Genomic DNA, 19,737 nt, shown 5'->3' with positions numbered 1-19,737 from the left:
CAGAACCCTCTAGAGACTGACATAATCTTGCAATGAAGACTATCGAGTCCATCCACAAATCAAAGGCTCCTTTGAAATGTCTGTGGTTCTTATTTAGATCTTGATTTTCTCCTAGTCTCTCTACCCTATCAAGGAATCCAGGAGTCTCTAAGGAAAAAAGAGAAAGGAGCCATTTGTTTGGAAGGACACCACCCAGGGTGCCTGCATGGCTCCATTGGTTAAGCTGCCAACTCTTGGTTTTGGTTCAGGTCATGATCTCAGGGTCCTGGGGTCGGGCTCCGCATTCAGTGTGGAGTCTGCTTGGGATTCTGTTCCTTGCCCTCTGCTGCTCTCTCTCCCAAAATAAATAAATGAAATATTTAAAAAATAAATAAATGGACACCAGCCGGGAGCTGTCACAGCTCATCGCGTCCTTCCTGCTTTGTCCTGGGGAGTTTAACTTTTGTCAGAGATTCTTTTCAATCTCAATGGCTTCTCAGATTCTGTGCCACTGGGAACTTGCCACATTCTTGCCCCCATCGACAGCCCCCAAGGAGATGCTCTTTTCTCTTCCCTCCAGGATTGACACCCCCGGACAGGGAACCCTGAGAAGCCCATGTGGACACTGCCCAACAGGGGAAAAGTTGGTAGAGAAAGGCCTGGTGAATTATTATAATTTTCTTTAAAGAGTCTTTGATTTCAAAAATTGTCCCAGAGACTTTCTCAGTCAATGTCCGTTCTCAGTTTCAGGAAGTGGGAGGTAATCTTAGAAGATGCTTCTCAGTTTCAGGAAGTGGGAGGAATCTTAGAAGATGCTTCCTTTGTTGCCTCTCCAAATCTTCAGGCTCAGCAGACCCCAGGAGGTCTGGATGTGCCGAATCAACTCAGGATAATTTTCTCTCAAAACGTTGTAATAATCTATTTTCAGCGCCAGACTTAGCGTCGTGGTTCAGTATCACTGCTTTGAACAATATAGGAAGAAAGATGCTTCTCACAAGAGAGAAGAAAGAAAACTGAGACAGTCAGCAGCGACTGTAAGCCCAGTCATGCCTGGGACCCCTTGTGCCCCTGGTCTCCCTGCATAGGACGTGGGTGTCCCCTTACTCCAGACAAACAGAGTTTGAAATCAGAAAAAAATAAAATAAAAGGGAATGTTTGGAGGGTTGCTGTAGACTGCTTGTTCTCCTCCAGAACTGGTATTTTGAAACCTAATCCCCACCCAGATGTTGGTGTCTGGAGGGAGGCCACTTTGGAGGAGGGGTGTTTGGGAGGTGATTAGGCCATGAGTGGGGAGCCTCCAAGAATGGGAGAAGGTGCTCATCAAGGAGACTGTGGAGAGTTCTTTGACTTATTCCTGAATGTGAAGACCCAGGGGGAAGTCTGTCCTCAGAAGCCAAGAGATCCAGGAAGCAGACTTTGACCAGACTCTGAATCTGCACCTGCTTGAGCTTGGACTTCCCACCTCCCAGAACAAGGAGAGGTAAGGTGCTTGTCATTTCAGCCGCCTGGTCCAGGCAGCCCGAGTGGACCTCGACTGGAATGGAGGTGATAAGACTGAGCCGTTCTGGAAAAGCAGGTCTATTCCCCTTGTGAACAGTTTGCATAATGTACATCTGCCCAAAATGTCCAAATGTGAGACAACGATCAGTTTGCAAATTTAGAGCATGGCAACATGGTAAGGGGCTCTGTGATTCATTTATGACATGGGACCGGAGTGCTGATCTCCCGTGAAGGTGGGTCGGTAAGGGGGACAGCTGGCTCAGCCAGATGAAAGCCCCCTGCTGCTGATGGGTTTTCTGGTTCAGTATAGAGAAAACAGCACGCACCACATTGGTGGCTGTGTACTGGGCGTCAGTGCACCTGTTAATTTTTCCTACTAATGACACGGTCCCTGAAGAGCAGATACAATGGGAATAAATCCTTGATAAATAAATAAACTTGCAGGTGCTCACTGTCGTTCTCTGTAGCGCACTTGACTTCTCCAGCTGAGTAAGCGAGCTGAGCGGAGATATGGCAGCAATCTCTGCCCTTGTCTCTTTCCAGTCCCTGATGTCACTACTCTGCAACCCCGCCAGTGTGGCTTTTGGCTTACTATTGCCATGGTTAGAGGAATTTCTAGTGGCTTCCGCTTGACCTTTTTTGTGGTACTAGCATTCCCTCCATCAGTCATAGAAACAATATTAGGGGTACCTGCAAGGTTCAGCTGGCCAAGTGTCCGACTCTTGATTTCGGCTGAGGTCATGATATCAGGGTCGTGGGATCCAGCCCCATCTCTGGCTGTATATTCAGGGAGGAGTCTGCTTGGGATTCTCTCTTCCCCTCTGCCCCTCCCCCTATGCTTTCTCTCTCAAAATAAATAAAAGAAACAATGTTAAAGATACTGTCTGGAGTTAGGGAAATAATCTCCAGGTAGGTTTAGGGACCCACTGTGCCCACAGTGAAATGGACCAGAAGCAGACTTCATGGAGTCTTGCCTGGTGGACAGCAGTATTGCTTTGTACCTCTAGGAATTAATGCCAGCTCTGAGTCATTTCCTAGTAATGCCAGAAAATTCTATTTCCTTTTCCCTAATGCACGCATTGGTAAAAGGACACAGGTCCTTTTAGGAAAGGCTAGGAAGACCCAGGTCCTGTTAGGAAGGCCAGGAAGAAGAACGGTATCAATTTTTGGCAATTGTCAATGGGCTTTCTCAAGGGAAACTGGACATCTCTATCTTCAAAACTGGCTCCAGGGTGGGAGCTCATGCAAATCAAGCCCAAGATCAAGGTACGTGCAGAGACGGTTTCTGATGAGACCTCTCTCTGGCCTGTAGATGGTTGTTTTCTCACTGTGTCCTCACACAGTCTTTCCTCTGGGCAAACTTGGGGAGCAATTTCCGGTATGTCTTTGTCTTCATATAAGGACACCAGCCCAGTTGGATGAAGGCTCTACCATTATGACCTCATTTTACCTTATTTACCTCCCAAAAGTTCCTACCTCCAAATACAGTCACATTAGGGGTTTGGGCTTAAACGTGTGGATTTCGAGTCCATAACAACGCCCAGCTAGTCTTTGGGAATTCATTGCCAACATTTGGCTCCTTTCATCCCAGGATCCCATCACGTCCATTATGTTCAGTGGTCCCAGTCTTGTGGCAGCAGGTCCCCCTGTAACTTCTGGCCTTGAGGAAAACAACAAGTTGGCAGAACAACTTGGGGGATGCTGAGGCTCTCCTTGTGAATTTCTTTCTCACAACCTTGGTGAACGTTCCTCTGGAGAAGCCCATGATAAATTCATCCTAGAATTTCAATCTCCTTACACGCCTAGTTTGTTCTGCAGACACTAAGGAAAAACTGATGTTTCAATTTTATTGTGTTGTTTATTGTATATATTAATCATTTATTAATTATGCTTTTTTAATGAATGAAAATGTAGAGCTGTTCCCAGGCCCGTGAGTTAAAACATTGACTTGGGGCCCTCGGCCAAGTGAGACTGTCAGTGAGCTTGGTCTGATGCAACTTTGTGTGCTGCCACCTTAATCCTATCCACTTAAGATCCATTCCCATTCACACTGGCCAGGTATCTGTCGATATAAATTGGGGGAAATCATGCAATTATTTTGATGTGGACCACAACTCCTCATGGGTCACACTTTGTACTTGACCCCCTGGAGTCTCAAAAAAGGAGACAGGTGGTAGTGATAGGGCCTGGAGAGAATCAGCTGAGCTTAGCGAGACAAGTACCAACGAGGCCATTACAAACATCTCAGACAAGAGGACACTAACCTCTTCAGGCTGTCAAAGGTCTGCTTCTACCAGTTAGCACTAGGGGCTTGTAATCTGGACGTGTAGAATAATTTCCCTAAATATGGTTTAGCCAGGTGATAGTTCCCTTCTTCTAAGCTTATCTCATCCAGAAAATAAAGTTTGCAATATTTCTAATTTTTAGCAAAATCTCTGACTAAAAAAAATATAGACCCACCTATTATTAAATTAGTATGCAATTTCCTCCTTTCATGTTTCACTACCCTAGCCTTACCCATTCCCCAAGATTAGAATTTATCTTTTACCTAAAATCAGTTCATTTGTATTGGAGTCAGCTTACTTTTTAACAATAAATTTAGAAAGACTGTTTCTCAGTCTGAGTCTCATCAAGAGTAACGGCATTACATTTTGTTGCCAAATATTGCCAATTTGGTTGTCATAATACCTTATATTAATTTTTTTTTTTTTTTTGCTTTAATGTCATGTGTCCTATTCAGCTATGATGGAGAGAGCATGAGATTTGAGTGTGAAGTGACAATCTTGTCTTGATTCTTGTTTGTACCAGCTCTAAATTCCGGCAAATTAAACAGTAGAATTAAGAAACCATGCTTCTGTAGGGAAGACTAGTTCCAGACTCTGAGTTCCAGCATCTGCATTCTGTGCCAGCGAATGGTGTTCTCGAAACACTCCACTTGCTCCTGTATGGGTCTCCGGAGCCTGGTGGTGAGATGAAGCCCCACGACTGTGTCTAGTCAATTATCTCCAAAGGAAGAGGCTGTGCCTTCTGACCATCTCCTGAGCTCAAGCCGCTCAATTCCGGTTCCAAAGAGTCATTTTCTGTCACCAAGAGATGAGTATCAGGCCCCATTGCAGAGGCCGAGACACCCCGTAGACAGCATGGGGAGGTCTTGAGATCAAAGTCTCCAGTTGGGGTCGTCATTTGACGGTCTGTGTATGAGTCCAGTCATTACGCTGCCTCCTTAAACTTATACAGCGCTCTCCGTCAAGTTTTACTTAAAAACAAAACAAAACAAAAACAAACAAACAAAAAGCACCTTATATTGCAGGTCATTACAGGTCTGACCCCCACCCCACCCCCCCAGTACTCCAGGATGCTGCCTGGGTTTTTCATGGCTGAAGCTGGTGCAAGAACTGGGGCCCCGGGTGAAGCCTGCGTTCGGTTATGAGGGTTTTCTTTCTGTGTGAGTAGAAAGGAAGGGGAGAAACGCAGCGCGACGACCAGCCCCCGAGCCGGCCTGGAGTCAGTGCGCCCGGGCCCTGTGGACGCAAACCGCCTTAGTGACGCGCGCGGGGTCAGAGGTACCGAAGCGACCGCTGCGACCCAGCGTTTCCGTAGTGTAGTGGTTATCACGTTCGCCTCACACGCGAAAGGTCCCCGGTTCGAAACCGGGCGGAAACAGCCGCCGGTTTGTTTGTTTTTCCTGAAATGCACTTAACTTGGTTTCAGAGATTCTAGAGATTGGAACTTCTCTCTGCAAACCACGGGAAATGTCAAGTCGTCGCCCTTCCTGTTTGTTAGAAACGAGTTTTCCTGAGAGCCCTGCGCTGCGGGTCCCGGGCCCTTGGGCGGCGGGGGAGGAGCGGGGACAAGGGGAGGGAAGCGGGACGCAGGGAGGATCACTGTCTTGGGGTCGGGTCTCCACGGAAGGCGCCTGCCCGCCCCCAAGCCGAGTGGCAGGGACCCCAGCCGCCAGCCCCTGTTTCTTGGCAGGCACAGATGTTCACCCCCGATGCGCTGACCCCGGCGCCGGGGAGCAGGTGCTGCGGGGGCGCCGAGGGGGCGCGCGCTTCTCGGGGGCTCGGAGTGCGGCCCGGGGCGCGGGCGGCAGCAGGGGGGACCGCGGCCCTCACGCGGCCCCTGGAGCGGGGGACTCTTCCCTCCCGCCGCTCCGCTCTCCGCGCGCAGCTGCTTCTGCCCCGGCTTCTTTCCCGGCTGCCCCGGGCTCTGGGGGACGAGGCAGCCCGCGCCCCCTCGCGGTGGGAAGGGCGCCCTGCAGCTCTCCGCGCGCTTCTCCCGGGCCGTTCCCAGCACCGGCGAGCCGAGGGGGCTCGTGTCGCCCAGTCTTTAGAGGGCCAACCTAGGACACAGCCGTACCAGGTCAGAACAATCACGAAATGCAAAAAGAATGATTATACACATATGTATGGAAAACAGATGTTTACTTGAAACGGTATTATTCTATTTGCTGCTCTGTTGCTGAATACTGTTATTTAATAGAAACAATAGGACCAGGTTAAAGTAGCCTTGAGTAACTAACAGCAGGACTAATTGAACAAATAATATATGTGAGGAAATATAACACTCTTTTTATGTTTCTGTCCTCTGACGCAGAAACTTAAACTTCTTATTGTATATTTCGGTTTTGTAGACTACGTTATTGTGTCTGCATAAAGTACATACATGTAATATTTTTTCAAAACGAAAACAAATACAATAGGACAAATTAAACATATTACCTATATTTAATGACATGGGCTTTTTCTTCCTGTCCCATGATACTGTAGGATATTTTTACTTTGTGTTTCCATTTCCAGTAACATTTCAGTGAACTGCCTGCAGCCCTCAGGACATTCTTCTTTTCTTTGATGCAGTGCTGAAGCCAAGACCAGTTATAGGTAAAATTCGCGTTGATATGCAGATCTGTTCCGTTCAAGCCCACATTACACTGTTCCTTGTGTCATTTCTGTGTGGTGATATCCGACATGCAGATCACCTGGCAGAGTTCTTTACGGAGAGCAGCTAGGCTGTTACCATATATATTTTAAGGGAACTAGCTTCAGTAGCAATTTTGGCCTGGAAATCTGGAAACTGCTTGGTTCAGTTGTGCGAAGTTGAAACAGTGTGTCCCTCTCAACCTACTGATTAAAGCAAGCCCATAGGCTTCAGAATATCAGGTTTCTGAACCCAGACTAAAGAATCAAAGGAAACTAAATTCCACAAGGAGGCCTTCATAGGATAAGAGAGGCCTCTGGTTGCCCTTATTCCTAGCAGAGGAGCAGACGGGCAAAGAAAGACAAACCTATGAAGACCCCATTAGAGTCTTCAACTGGAAGAAACTGGAAGAAACTCCAAGAGATTTTTAAGGTTTGTTGGTGGGCCTGCTTGACCCAAGCAGAGAATTCCATGCAGCCCAAACCACTGCTGATTGTCTCTGCGGAGGAGACTAAGTCAAAAGGGGCCTGAGGGAAAAGGCCACAAAGTGGAGAGAAATATTCATTGAGGCACCTGCAGGGGTAAGGCCCGTCCAAGGCATTTTGTATTCAACAGCCAAGAGCCAGCACTGAGAGCTGAGAGCAATCTCTCCAAGGCTCTCTGGAAGGAGAGGGATCTCCTGGCCGAAAAAAAATAGCCAAGTGAAGACTGGAGAGCAAAGAGGTTGCCCAGCAGCCCAAAGAGCCCGGCCCTTCAGCAGGAAAGCTCTCCCAGGGTTTGGAAAGCTAAGGGAGCTGCAGTAAAGTGCAAAGAGAAAAGGGACCGGAGAACAGAAAATCTGATTTTTCGGTTCACCTTCTACTGAATTTTTACTAGAGGACAAAGCAAGTGCCGACAGCTGTGAGTTCACACGCAGGGTGCCGACGCCAAGAAACGCACTAAATACAAGGAGCATGATCTCACAGCTTTTATTTTCACATTAAAAACCACATTTATAGTGGCATAATGGAAAATAAGCAAATGAGTAGTTGATCTGCCTTGTCGAAAGACAAGAGCTCTCCTTTCTGCAAAAGAAAAAAAGGAGCGAAAAAGTGTCTTTCGAGTCTTGCTCAGATACACGTTTGTACAGCGAACTTCAGAAGCCGCAAAGGGCACTGAGACGAGACATAGGAGGGTTGCAGCGTCCAGCAGAGAAAAGATAAAGGCCCCAACTCCAAACTCGCCTTGGTCTCGGCTTCTTTTGTCTCGGATTTAGGGCGTCTTAGTACATTTGGGACGGAGAGGGGTCAGACTCTCTGGAGCCGGCAGACCCCCCCAGTCCTCGAGCCCCGCCGAAGCCAGCCCTGTCCTCGAGCGCCACCACGCGTCCACAAGCCGCACTGCCACTCCAGATTCCCAGCGCCGCTCGCGATTCCGCCCGGGGCGAGCGCGGACCCGCGGAGGCCGGGCGGCGGGGGCTGCAGGGTCCGGGTCCCCAGGGTCCCGGCGAAGCTGACCTGCCCTGAACGGGCCCCAGGAGCGTGGAGCCAGCGCGGCGCCGGCCCCGCCCGGGTTGGGGCGGCTCCCAGTGCAGGAGAGGGAGCCCCGCAAGGGATTTCTAGCGCCGCTGCCGTCAGTTTGGGGTCTGTTTTCCCGGGAGGAAGCCCATCCCGCTCTGTCGGCGCCGGGAAGCCTCTTTTCTCTTTCTTTATAGAAAAAAGGGCATTTCTCTTAACCTCTTAGCGGGGGGAGGGGCGGGAAATGTGAGCCGGGCTGGGCGGGCATGACTTTAACAAGTGTAAGTAGAAGGCCCGCCCTAAGGCGGCCGGTTAGCTCAGTTGGTTAGAGCGTGGTGCTAATAACGCCAAGGTCGCGGGTTCGATCCCCGTACGGGCCATGTGCGCACTCTTTTCCCTTTTTTGTCCGCCACGTCCTCGTGGACTCTGCGGCCTCCCTCCCAGCGACAGACAGCCCAGAGTCGCCGCTGCTGAGCGGTGAGTTCGGAAATTTCACTTTTTTGAAAAAAGAAATCGCGTCCGGGGGGCCAGAGAGGTGCTGCCTTTCGGGACGCGTCAGGGGGGTTACAGAATGCTCGCAGCTGTTGCGGCCCCGCGCAGGCTTCCGGAGGAGCCGCCGGCGCTGGGGCCGCGTTGCCGTTCCCGGGGTGGCGGGGCGCTTGCCGCCGCAGCCCCTTCTCTCCTCGCGTCGGGGCACTGTACCCGCTCGCCGCCTGGTTCCGCGCCGCGCACGGCGCGTTAGAACATTTAAGAACTCCGGTTCCAGCCCCGCGGTTCGGCGTCTCCGTCTACGCGGGGCGGACGCGGTGGGGGCGGGGAGCCTCGGGCCGCCCCGGGTCCTAGCGCCCGCCGCGTTCTGCCCCCGGCATCTTCCGGGGCCTCTGCCACCCGCTGCTCGTTGGCCCGCGCACGACCTCGCAGGCTGCCAGCGCGCTCTGCTCTTCCTCCTGTTTCAGAGTCTGGGGTACCACCAAAGTGGCATTAGCCGCACTGATTACGTAATAACGTGAGCAATGTCTCAAGCGCGGTGCGGGCGATGTGGGAGATGCTCAGTGCATCCGAGAAAGCGGGGGCTTCGCCGGTGTGCTCAGTGCTGCGCCCTTCACGTCGAGAGCAGTGCCGAGGTCAGAGTGAAAGGCTGAGAAACCTATTTTAAAAATTAATAAAGGATACCTACTTCTCCATGGTATATTAACTACTATACTCCGATTTTGTGCAAGGACTCGACAGGCCTTTGCTGACCTCGAGGATGAAGGGCAGCTCCGCCACGGGTTGCGGAAACGCGCTGGAACCCGAGCGTGACCGCTCGCTGACAGCCTGCCAGGACGTCTCAGCCGCACACCTGCCGCGAGGAACCGGGCCTGCCACACCTTCCTGCCGGCCGGATGAGCCCCTAGGTTTTGTTTTTCTTGGATGAGGTCATAGCTTCACATGGTAGGTAACTAAATGGGTGTGTCCCCAGCCTGAACCTTTTTCACCCGTCACTGCTCACCACCGTCTCCCAGATGTAACTCCTATTCTGAGTTTCACGCGTATGCTCCCTGATGTCCTTATGCGTGGAGATGTAAATATGAATATAAATGTTCCCTTTCTAGTTACACAAAATGTCACATTGTACACGCTATTTTGCATCGTGCTCTTTTCACTTGAGGTATCTTGGAAGTATGGGTTGATCAGCATATATCGAGTTCCCAAACAGCATACTTATATAGTATATATATAGAAACAGAGCCCATTTTCAGTTGAACTGGTCCAGCTAGCCAGAAGTTGAAGCTGAACTTTTGAATCCATTTTACCCCTGACTCATGAAGTATACAAGTAGGGCTGGCGAGAGGGCAGGAACAGGGCGCCTTTAATTTTCTGTTAAAATGTGAATAAAACACTTTCTCTGAATTTCCAATAGTACTAAAGTAGCAGCGCCAAAACACACTGTTGATCAAAGGAAATTATGTATAGATTTATTCAAAGGCAATTTTCAAAAAAAGGTAAAACTAGGACTCACAGAGAACAAAAATGAGCCTGTTGTTAGACAATAAGATATTTTCAATTGTTTTAGCTCACAAAAGCGAAGTCTATCAAATTGTTACAAGTCACAGCATAGACTGAGGAAAGAGAAAGAGCTTCTTTGTAGATCTAGAAGATAGAACTCTGTAACAGCATCAACAATATTCCAGACAAACAGACAATATCCCAGTCACCTCTCAGTCAGTCCTCTGTTATTCTTGCTCCCCCAGATCTTGAGTTAACAATTATAAGGGTAAATGGAAATTATTTTCTCTGATTATATAGCGAAAGTGCCCTTCTTCTACCCCCCGCCCCCACCTCCTTCCCTGCAGTGTTTCTTGGATACGTAGTGAATCTGAGTCCTGACTCCAGGCTTCGGAATAGAGATCAATGTCTCTATGGATGAAGTCTGGTCTTCAATTTTTACCATGCAGAGTATCTCTAAGGTTGTGAGCCAAATAACCTCTAGGTATATAAGAATGTACCTCCAGAATTAGGTCAGGACGCTCTCAGGAGATTGACGGGAGACTCACAAGGTGCAGCCCTTTGCTTCTCAAGGAGATAAAGAGAAGTCAATATTCTTTCTTCAGCTTTGCTGTAAACAATGAGTCAGTGTTTATACTTTTGTCATCACTTTGGTGATACCCTAAATACATGTAAATACAGTAAATACTTCATTACGTGTCTTCTCTTTCTTCTATTGATAAGGAAGCATCTTTCTGCTGGTGGGGTCATTTTCTTTCCCCACCACAGTTTCATGAACCCACGTGCTTCTTGAGCAGAATTCTGGAAATCCAGACTCAGTAGGATGGTTATGTTCTTAAAGCTGTTGAAGCCACACCATCAGGAGTGTGTAAGCAAGCGAATCTGGCATAGTCATCTTTTCCTAAGAAGCTTTGAGATGGTCTCTTTGTTGGAGATGAAGCTGATCGCAAGTCCTTTCCCAACAAAATAACTGTCTAGGGCGATGACAAAAGATTTTAAATGTTGTGATTGATTTATTACTTATGATTTTCCAAGGCGAAAGGGTTGATGAGAATTCATAACAACCATAATGCCACTAACAAGGAATTCTGGTTGTTTCTGTGACATGCAAAACAACATAACAAAGCCAATCCAAAATAAGTTCTAGATAAAATAGTTGTAGACATAATGACCTATCATATTTTCAAAGAAGATAGAAAACACTGCATTTAATTTATAGAAATGGATAAACATAATTTCCACAGAGAAAAAGTCTTGAAACGGACATACGCTAATCCTGAGACATCCTATGCCACAAACGTACAAGTCACATAGTAGGAATATAAAAGGACGATGTCCACAGTATGAAGCAAAGAGGCTTGGTAAGTCGGGAGTAGGTTCTACATATTTATACATTAGAGACTTATTAATAATAAGTGATGTAAGTCCCCAATTAAAACTCAGTAGCCCAGAAGATGCTAGATTCAAATTAAAGAAGTGAAGTTGCGACTGAGTTTACATAAAAGAAATTGCTGGGATTATGACTGATTACACTCTACCCCTGTTGTCTATTATCAACCAAACAACACCAGGAATTTATATGTTGATAGAAACATCTCATGGACAGTAAGAGCAATGATGAATCTCCGGGAATTTCCCATTTGATGTAAAGCTTCTACAATATTTATATTAACATCTTATCCATGCAAATTTGACTTAGGGAAGACTAAGCCTTTCTCCTTCTCTTCTCTTCTCTTCCCTCCTTCTTCTTCTTCTGATTTTCAAGTCTTCTTGTGCAACTTAGCTATAGTGACATATCAGATAGCCGTGGTTCTTTCCAGCATCTCTCTTTTTACAGGATTTTCTAGGTACCTCCCAGGAAGTCTCAAAGACAGTGGTAGGTGGAAAAGATATCTTGAAAGTTTTATTGTACATTTAGGATTTCATTTGGAGAGGACAAAACTTAAAAGTTGTCAGGCCATTTGAACACTCAGGAGAAGAATCAGATCATGGTTACTGGAGAAAACACTTGGCTACTTGTTTCAAAGTTACAGTAAAACATTTTAAAATAAGCATGGAAGGTAACATGATTGTCAAGAACTGTAGCTCATTCCTATATGAGGGAACTTTGTTGTCTCAAATGATTAAAGACAGCACAGTCAGCATAAACTAAAAAAGGTTATCTCTAAAATACAGAATATTTGCTCTCCAAGAAGGGAAGACCAAAAAGGACCCTGTCATATTATGGGGAAGGCAAGAAGCAGTAAACCAAAGAAACATCAAGACACATCAAAAGGAAGCAAACTTTCCTAGATTTTAATACAGTTCATGGCTTTTAAAACTCAGGTATTATAAATGAGGATAAATAAATAAGGTTTTCAAATTCTGTCCTTTGTTATGCTCTTCCCCATCCTGGAACACTTTGGCACTGTACTTCAGGACTGGCTTCAGGAATCTACAAGGTTGGAACTAATTCCATACTATTACCAAGCTGTCCCCAACATGGGTTGTGTTCCCCTTTGTTATTGTCAAATGAGTTAATCAGTAGCGATTGTAATCACTTGTGTTGGAATTGTTTGTAACAGAATAAGCATTCCAAGTTTGTAATTTAGGTACTTAAATCTCTGATAGCCGTGGTACTTAAATTTAGGTACTTAAATTTAGGTACTTAAATCTCTGATTTAAGTTTATTCAGTTGTTTACAGGGCTTTTCAACAGCAGCTTTCCAGTGTAAAGGATCCTTGGAATACCAAAATTCTGACTATTGCCCCAGATGAGTCGACTGGCCCATCGAAGCATAAAAGAAAGGAACAGGAGACTCTTGAGATGTAAGAGAAATAATCTGTCTGTTCCAGCATGTACAGAAATAGATAAACCAACCATTAACAACCATATTTCACGATTTGATTTATAAATCTGTTTAAAACCCTAGGCAACTGCTTATAAACTGCCAGACAGACTTATTTTCATATATTTTTCCTGTTGTGTGCAGCATTTTTATTTGTTTATTTTGATCTGCCGGTCTTGTTTTCTTGAATTTGTTTTAGTCATTATCTTTCTAGGGATATTTCATGTCAGCCCACTATAGAAAAAAAATCTTTACTGAATCCATTATCTTGCAAAACTTATATGTTCTGTCATTTCTCCTAACTTCCTTCCTCCCCTTCCTAAGTTTGGCCAAAGACATAGGAGAGAGGACTCAGCTTTTTTATCCATCACGCAGGCTGCGGGGGCCAGGGTGGTGGTCTGGGGATATATTAATAATGGTATTAATTATGGAGGAGCCTCCCTTTCATCTGTTGCGAGTTTGGGGCAACCGGCAGTGTTATGGAGGCAAATTTGGTTCTTGATTGTTCGCTTCATGATTTAGACAAGGATTGACAGGTACTGATAGCATATGTGTTCCTCCCTGATGGAGCTTTTTGTAGGTAGAGGGCAGGAATAACACTTTAATATATGATCTATAGGTCTAATGGTATTTTCAACCTTCCCTGGATTTAGTTTCTGCTGAGAGAGAATACTGCAGTATTAAAGTTACATGAGGCCTGTAACTGATAGGGGAAGAAAGATGATCTGCCTTTTGCCTTTCTGAGATCTTAGCTGAAACCCCTGTAAGGAAAGACGAAGAAGAGGAAAACAAACTGAATTTGTTAACACATTTACCAGGTAAAGGTGGGAGACACCCCAGGAAAGACAGGTAACTGTCCACGTGGCTCGGAAGTCCAAGTCATGTAGCACCTTTAACAACAGACTATAAATTGGTGGTGAAATGATGGAACAAAGGAAGGCAGAATCAGGCCAAGGGCAAAGATAAAAGTTAGTAAAGTTCCGTGATTTCATTTCCAGGAAAACAGGCTCTGAAGTTGTCTCTGGGGATTAACCTTTGTCTTTTCAGGTAGACAGGGAAGGCGGGACCTCTGTGTAAACCCCTGTCCTGCTTCTAGGCAGGTTGGGGGTGGGGCAGAGAACTTTTTGGGAATCTGGTTCTTCTCACTTGCTTTCAGCTCACAATACATCTGTATACCAAAGTGGCAGATTTGGATGGTATTGTCTGACGCCCTTCATCACCATCTTTCTGTTCACATCCCTTTGGAAATTGGAAGGGGCAGAACAGCTAGGAATAAAAGGAGGATGAAACCAAGTTTACTCTGGAGTGTAGGTGGGATTTCAGGCATGGGGCAGGACCAGGTTATAGTCAGTGATTCTCAAGGAACTCCAGTCATAACCTTTGAAATCTCTTTGCATAAGATGGAAGAGCCCAGTGCGTGGGGTAGTGCTACACATATGTTTTAGCTTATGAACTAAGATATCACCGAAGATTCTACAGTCCATTTGTGATTTATTTCTTCAAAATGTCATTGAGCCCCAGTCTTGTCCTTCAAACTCAGTGGCTTGTCTGATGCACAAGGATGACAGCTCTTAGGGTTGCCCAAAACCAGAACGGTGAGAGTGTAAGTGTCCCACGCGCTCCCTTACTTGTCCTCATAAACCATGAGTCTGACTCAAACCGGACTCCATAGCTTATTACTTCTTGGTCTGACCCTGACAACCAGACTCCGTCATTGAGCTGAAAATGTTGGTCATCACAGAATCAGAGACTGGAGACTGAACTTCCAAGACAGAGTGTGAGACATTGCTTTCTATCACCTAACGGCAAGAGAACTGGTGCTCGGGGCCTAACCTGGACTTCCCTATCATCAGCAAAGCCATTGCTTTGACCACCTACAGAAATGTGACTCATTTTCCCTTCATCCCAACCCTCATGATGGGATGCAATTGCCTCGCAAGAGACTCTCCCCCGTTGGTATAACAATTGAACATAGGCTTTACCTACCATATAAATTCTTCAAGGCCTCTCCAACATATTCCAGGGCAAGGACACCGTTGAAAATAGAAAACGAAACAAAGAAGGCCCCGCTGGGATTCGAACCCAGGATCTCCTGTTTACTAGACAGGCGCTTTGACCAGCTAAGCCACAGAGCCCCTTTTTGCATTTATGTTCAGTTATATCATATTTATACCATCTTCTGTGAAATGTAGCAGTTTGTCAGAAATTTACTTGATTTTGTGGCAAAGGGAAGATAGCTGTGTTTCTGAGATTTTACTAAAACAGAAACTTCAACATTTAAGAAATGCATTCTTCAATGCAAGGTTTTAAAAATTCCAAATTTAAAAAAAAAAAAAAAAAAGGGTTAAATTCCCATTTTATGGTGACTATTGCCATCTAGAGGAAATATTGGATATTGCAGCACCTTTTAATTTGGTTTCTGCTTTAATTCACTCATTTTGTCCACAAATGTGTGCTTTCCTTATACAATTTGTAATCTAGACGGAGGTAAAGAAAGCAAGTGTAAATAATCCACCCTAACCCCCCCCCCAACAAAACAATGACGTAACCACTACCGCCAGGTTACACACCTACAGTGCTACCTTCTGAGCTAGTTTATTGTATTTGAACAAGACTATCATGCTTCCTTCCATTTTATCTAATTTGGCTCAAGAAAGCGAGCAGAGATGGGGACACGTGGACGCAGAGATTTTCAGCCACCCTGCTTCCAACTTGGCCAAACCAGACAATGTCATGCCCTTTCTCTCAAGGATGGCTTGGAGCTCCACAGATGTGTGGCTCAGCATGGAGTTCCACAGGAGGAAACTTCAGGCACAGTCTAGTTCTGTTTGTGGACCTGCTGGGTTAAAACGGACTTGATGTCTGTCTTCATCAAGACAGAAAAACTGAGTGGAGGATACAGAGAAGCCAGAAGAAAACTGGGGTGAGAAATCACATGGGAGATTACCCTGGGACAGATCCTCCATAAACCTGCCTTCCTCTGGAACATCTCTGGCTTTTCCAGTCTACCCTGTATCTGACCTAGTTGCCTTTCTTAACACCTTAACACCTCAAGATTGATGCGTTCCCTTTGTTCCCACGTCCTGCTGCCATACTTCTCTTTATATAAGCTAATCTGTTTATTGTACATCGTTTTAATATGTATGTTTTGTAAAATTGACATCGCATGGACATATATTATAAATTTATATAAATGGTATATATTTTTATGTCTTTTAAAATTATGACTTCAAGAGCCATCAAAATTATCCCATGTCTACCTAAGTCATGGCTCCTAACTGCTATATAAAATCCCATGGTGGGTACTCACGATGTGTTTTCTCTCTTCTGTCCCAATGGTGCACTCACAGGTTGCCTCCACTGTCTCCAATTCCAAATAACACCACCTTTTCACCCACCCCCTTTATGTCTGTGTTTGCAAATTTCACTGGGATGTAGGAGTGGAATGGCTAATTAATCCCAGTCTCCAGGCCACACTCCCCCTGTCCACACAGCCTTGTCACAGCTTGACCCTTTTCAGCTTTCTACTTTGTAATCTAACATGTGTAATGAGTCTCATCACTGTTTTTTTTTTTTAATTTGCATTTATGGTTTCTAAAGACTCTGAGCATCTGTTTATGTGTCTGTTCCCTACTGGCACTCCATCTTAATGACATTGACTCTTTTCTTATAATGAGCCCATGTTCTTATTGAGGTTGGTTTGTCTTTCACATTGATGCACAGGGGATATATTGTGTACCGTGGTCATTGGGCTACTGTGAATTTTAGGTCTTGCAATATTATCTCCCAATGTGTTACCTGTCTGTTGACTTGTCAGTGGAGGAACTTAATGACAGATCCTTGATTTTGTTAAGGATTCCTCTCTTCCACCCCAGGGTTTGTACTTTTATAGTTATGCTTAAAGGGTCTTTCTCTGTTATTAAGTTAAAAAATGTTCTCTCTAAAAAACAAAAGCTGTGTACATTTTCTTTTTCACATTTGAGATGTTGATCGATCTAGTATTGAGTATCCATCTAGATAATATCTAGATTATCCATCTAGATAAGCGTGTTTGTTTTTTATATGACAATCTATTAAAACTGTATCTTCTGGTTCTCAAAGCTTTGGTTTGGTAAGGGTCTCCAAGATGTGTGGTTGCTTGTGTGGTGGCCTTTTCACATTTTCATGCAATTACATATTTAATAAAATCATACATTTTTCCTATCATAATATCTATCTGCAAGGTCAGGGAGAATCCAGTTCTTTCCTAATACCCCATACAAATCATCAAATGTAAAGAATATATTTTAATAAAACAATTGCCCAAATTATATTCTACAAATTTCCCATCAGATAACCTTCCCTAGATTGGTTTTTTGTTTATATTCTTATAAGCCTGGGCCTATGTTTCATGGTCCTATAAAGTCAATTCTAGGTTCCCCAAACTACAAACAAATATTTCGTTTCTTCCAAGAAAGATATGAGAAGACAGATTCTAAGTTGCTGTGATGGATGAATGGGCAAGGTGCTGAACTTCAAGTTTGCAGGAGTCCAATCCTTGCTTGTGGCAAATAATCTATCTGTTAATTTGTCATCTTCAATATGAACTGCAAACCCCTCTTGGTTCCAGAAAACCTATGAATTTCTGTTTTGCACTGAGACAATTTGATTATTTTTCTCTCTCCTATAATCCTGCACCTTACCACCAGAGCTTGGGAACCAAATCCTACAAGGCCATGTTTAATAGGTACACTATTGGCTCTACCATGGTCTTAGCCCACCATGGATTTGGCATAACTGCCCAAGTCCATCCATTTCTAAGTCTACTGGAATTTTATCCTAAGCTAAAATGTAAAGTGAGAAGACCTTGGGTGACACAAAAGGGTTATGTGGCCCATGACCTCCTGGGCCTAGTGGTACTCACCAGTGACTTGACTTTCCAAAGGCTCCTCACTCTTCACTAAGGCTCCGGAGAACAGGGCCCAGAGTTTGAAGGAGACGGTCAGACCCATACGGTGTCCGAGGAAGGAGGAGAGAGAGAGAGATTGTGTAAAGGAGGTAAAATTTCTCTTCTACGCTTTTAGCATTTCTGGCTGGGCCTAAAAATTAAACGGACATCAAGCAGATTAATAGGAGAAACACACAGACATTTCATTAAGTAATTTTTACATAGATGGGCAGCCCTCACAGGATAAACAAAGGCTCAAAGAAGCAGTTAGAGCTCCCTGCCTACTCAGTAGGTCGAACCAATCGGGTGAAACCGGACAAGACAAAGCGGGGGGGTGGGGGGGGGCATTTAACTGTGGACAAGTGACTAGAAAGATAAGGGTTAGTTTTCTCTGGGCCCGGAGGCAGGGCTCTGGCGATAAGAAGCCTTCCTTCCTCCCGGGACAGGGAGGGGCTCCTTCCACGGGGTACTCTACCCGCCGCTTTCAGGAAGAAAAAGGAAGGTCCTGAGTGCTCTTTCTTCCACCTGCTGGTTTTTCAGTGCCTTTAACTCAAAATTATCAATATGCCAGAGACGCATATTTTGGGGGTGGCATGCTCTGAACCCCAAGAGTTGAAAACACGTATTTGTGTCCCATCCTGATGCATTAATATCCTGAGCTCTGACCCAGGGCCAAATAAAGGGAGCCCGGGACAGTGCTGCGCTCTCGGCGTGTGCTGTCCGGGACCTAAAGATGCGGCCGCCCCGCGGCTTTGCCGGGACTTCCGGGGTAAAGTGCGCACCCGCGGGGTTTTAACCCGCAGCACCTGCACGGGGCGTGGCACCCGGTAGGCGTGGGCGGCCTGGGAAAGAAGAGGTGAGTATGGGGCAGTCGGCGAGGGCTCGAAGGGGGCACGCATCGAGAACGCGGTTTTGCCGAAGTTTTTCTCGCGCGTTCACAGATGGCTTTACTGGCTATTTCCAGCCGCTGCGCCAGGGAGACGCTCCCGGGGGGCAGTTGAAGATTCCCCGTGTTTAAATAGAGTCACCTGTCCCTCGATTGGGTAATTAGGGATTTTTTTCGACGTGGTTGTTCAGAAGCTTTTGTATATGGGGCCAAGCAGGCGTTCGTCAGCTTGCGGTTCCATAGTGTAGTGGTTATCACGTCTGCTTTACACGCAGAAGGTCCTGGGTTCGATCCCCAGTGGAACCAGTAACGGCAGCTCTTCCTTTTCTGCCCCGGCTCGAAGGCACAGCAGGTTTGTTTTAGGTTTTATTTTCGGTGCGTTTTCTTTTCTTTTTCTTCTCTCTCTCTCTCTCTCTCTCTTTTTTTCCCCCCCAAGTAAAGGCTTTCTGGGATCGTTCCGGAGACGCACCTTCCTGCGCCGCTCAGCGGCAGGAGCGGAGCATCAGGTCGTCGCAGAAAAATTGTCTTGCTCCTGTCACGTCCAGCCGCCCCGAAGGTCACAGGGAAGCCTTCGGGCTCCAGAAACAGATCTGCTCACCGAGACAGCGAGCGGCTCACCTGCAGGAATTCCTACGATTGTCCACCCGGGCGAGGGGATTGGGTAAGGGTGAGCAGGTGCAGCCTGAGCCTGAGATCGGGACCCAGCCCAGGTGCCCGGCCTGGGGGCGCTGCACGCGGCCAGGGCCTGCGGTTCTGCGCGGAAAACCGGGCCAACACACACTGAGCCTTCCCGGCCCACTTCAGTGCTACTTCCCCTCCCGGGGCACCCGTGCCATCAACGGGTCCGAGCTGCCAGTCACCTTTCCAGTATCCTGATCTTAGCTTAGAAGGGAAAAGTCAGAATTGTCACAGATTTTTAGACTATATGACAGAAAGGCACTGAAACCACAGAAACAAAAAGCAACTTGAGGAATAAGGGCTACGTGGTTGGAACAAGGCTGAGAATAAACGGATGTACTCAGAGAGGTGGGACAGAGCATGAAGAGGGAAGCAACAGGTGTATCTCTCTACACAAGGAAAGAGGCTTCTGTAAAACAAAAATACGTGATCAGAAACAAAAAATTCAACAAGTAGATCAGAAAATGTGCGGTATTCTGGAACATCAAGCAAAAACAGTGCTGAAGGAGAGAAAAAAATTATAGTGGAGGAAAAGACG

The 19,737-nt window shown here is 46.2% G+C and overlaps 2 long non-coding RNA genes and 4 other non-coding genes across 8 annotated transcripts; 4 read left to right on the top strand and 2 right to left on the bottom strand.

The window, feature by feature from the left end:
• The first annotated feature begins 5,069 nt into the window (after window positions 1–5,069).
• Window positions 5,070–5,142, top strand: TRNAV-CAC (transfer RNA valine (anticodon CAC)). Its single transcript has one exon. It is a non-coding gene; the product is annotated as a tRNA-Val (tRNA).
• Window positions 5,143–8,001: 2,859 nt separating this feature from the next.
• LOC131833062 (uncharacterized) lies at window positions 8,002–16,808 on the top strand. Of its 3 annotated transcripts, XR_009354288.1 has the most exons (4): window positions 8,002–8,369; window positions 8,849–9,016; window positions 9,113–12,472; window positions 12,525–16,808. It is a non-coding gene; the product is annotated as an uncharacterized LOC131833062 (long non-coding RNA). The 3 variants fall into 3 exon arrangements; XR_009354286.1 differs by lacking the exon at window positions 8,849–9,016; XR_009354287.1 differs by lacking the exon at window positions 8,002–8,369 and having other exon boundaries at window positions 8,405–9,016.
• Window positions 8,199–8,272, top strand: TRNAI-AAU (transfer RNA isoleucine (anticodon AAU)). The gene has a single exon. It is a non-coding gene; the product is annotated as a tRNA-Ile (tRNA).
• Window positions 9,829–17,900, bottom strand: LOC131833070 (uncharacterized). The gene is made up of 2 exons (XR_009354296.1): window positions 17,612–17,900; window positions 9,829–10,855 (listed from the first exon to the last, which is right to left on the bottom strand). It is a non-coding gene; the product is annotated as an uncharacterized LOC131833070 (long non-coding RNA).
• On the bottom strand, window positions 14,770–14,843 carry TRNAT-AGU (transfer RNA threonine (anticodon AGU)). The gene has a single exon. It is a non-coding gene; the product is annotated as a tRNA-Thr (tRNA).
• Window positions 17,901–18,754: 854 nt separating the features above from the next.
• TRNAV-UAC (transfer RNA valine (anticodon UAC)) lies at window positions 18,755–18,827 on the top strand. Its single transcript has one exon. It is a non-coding gene; the product is annotated as a tRNA-Val (tRNA).
• The last annotated feature ends 910 nt before the right edge of the window (window positions 18,828–19,737 follow it).

The sequence above is a fragment of the Mustela lutreola genome, chromosome 6, assembly GCF_030435805.1.
Source record: "Mustela lutreola isolate mMusLut2 chromosome 6, mMusLut2.pri, whole genome shotgun sequence".
Lineage (NCBI taxonomy): Eukaryota > Metazoa > Chordata > Mammalia > Carnivora > Mustelidae > Mustela > Mustela lutreola.
This window is presented reverse-complemented; position numbering and strand designations above follow the sequence as displayed.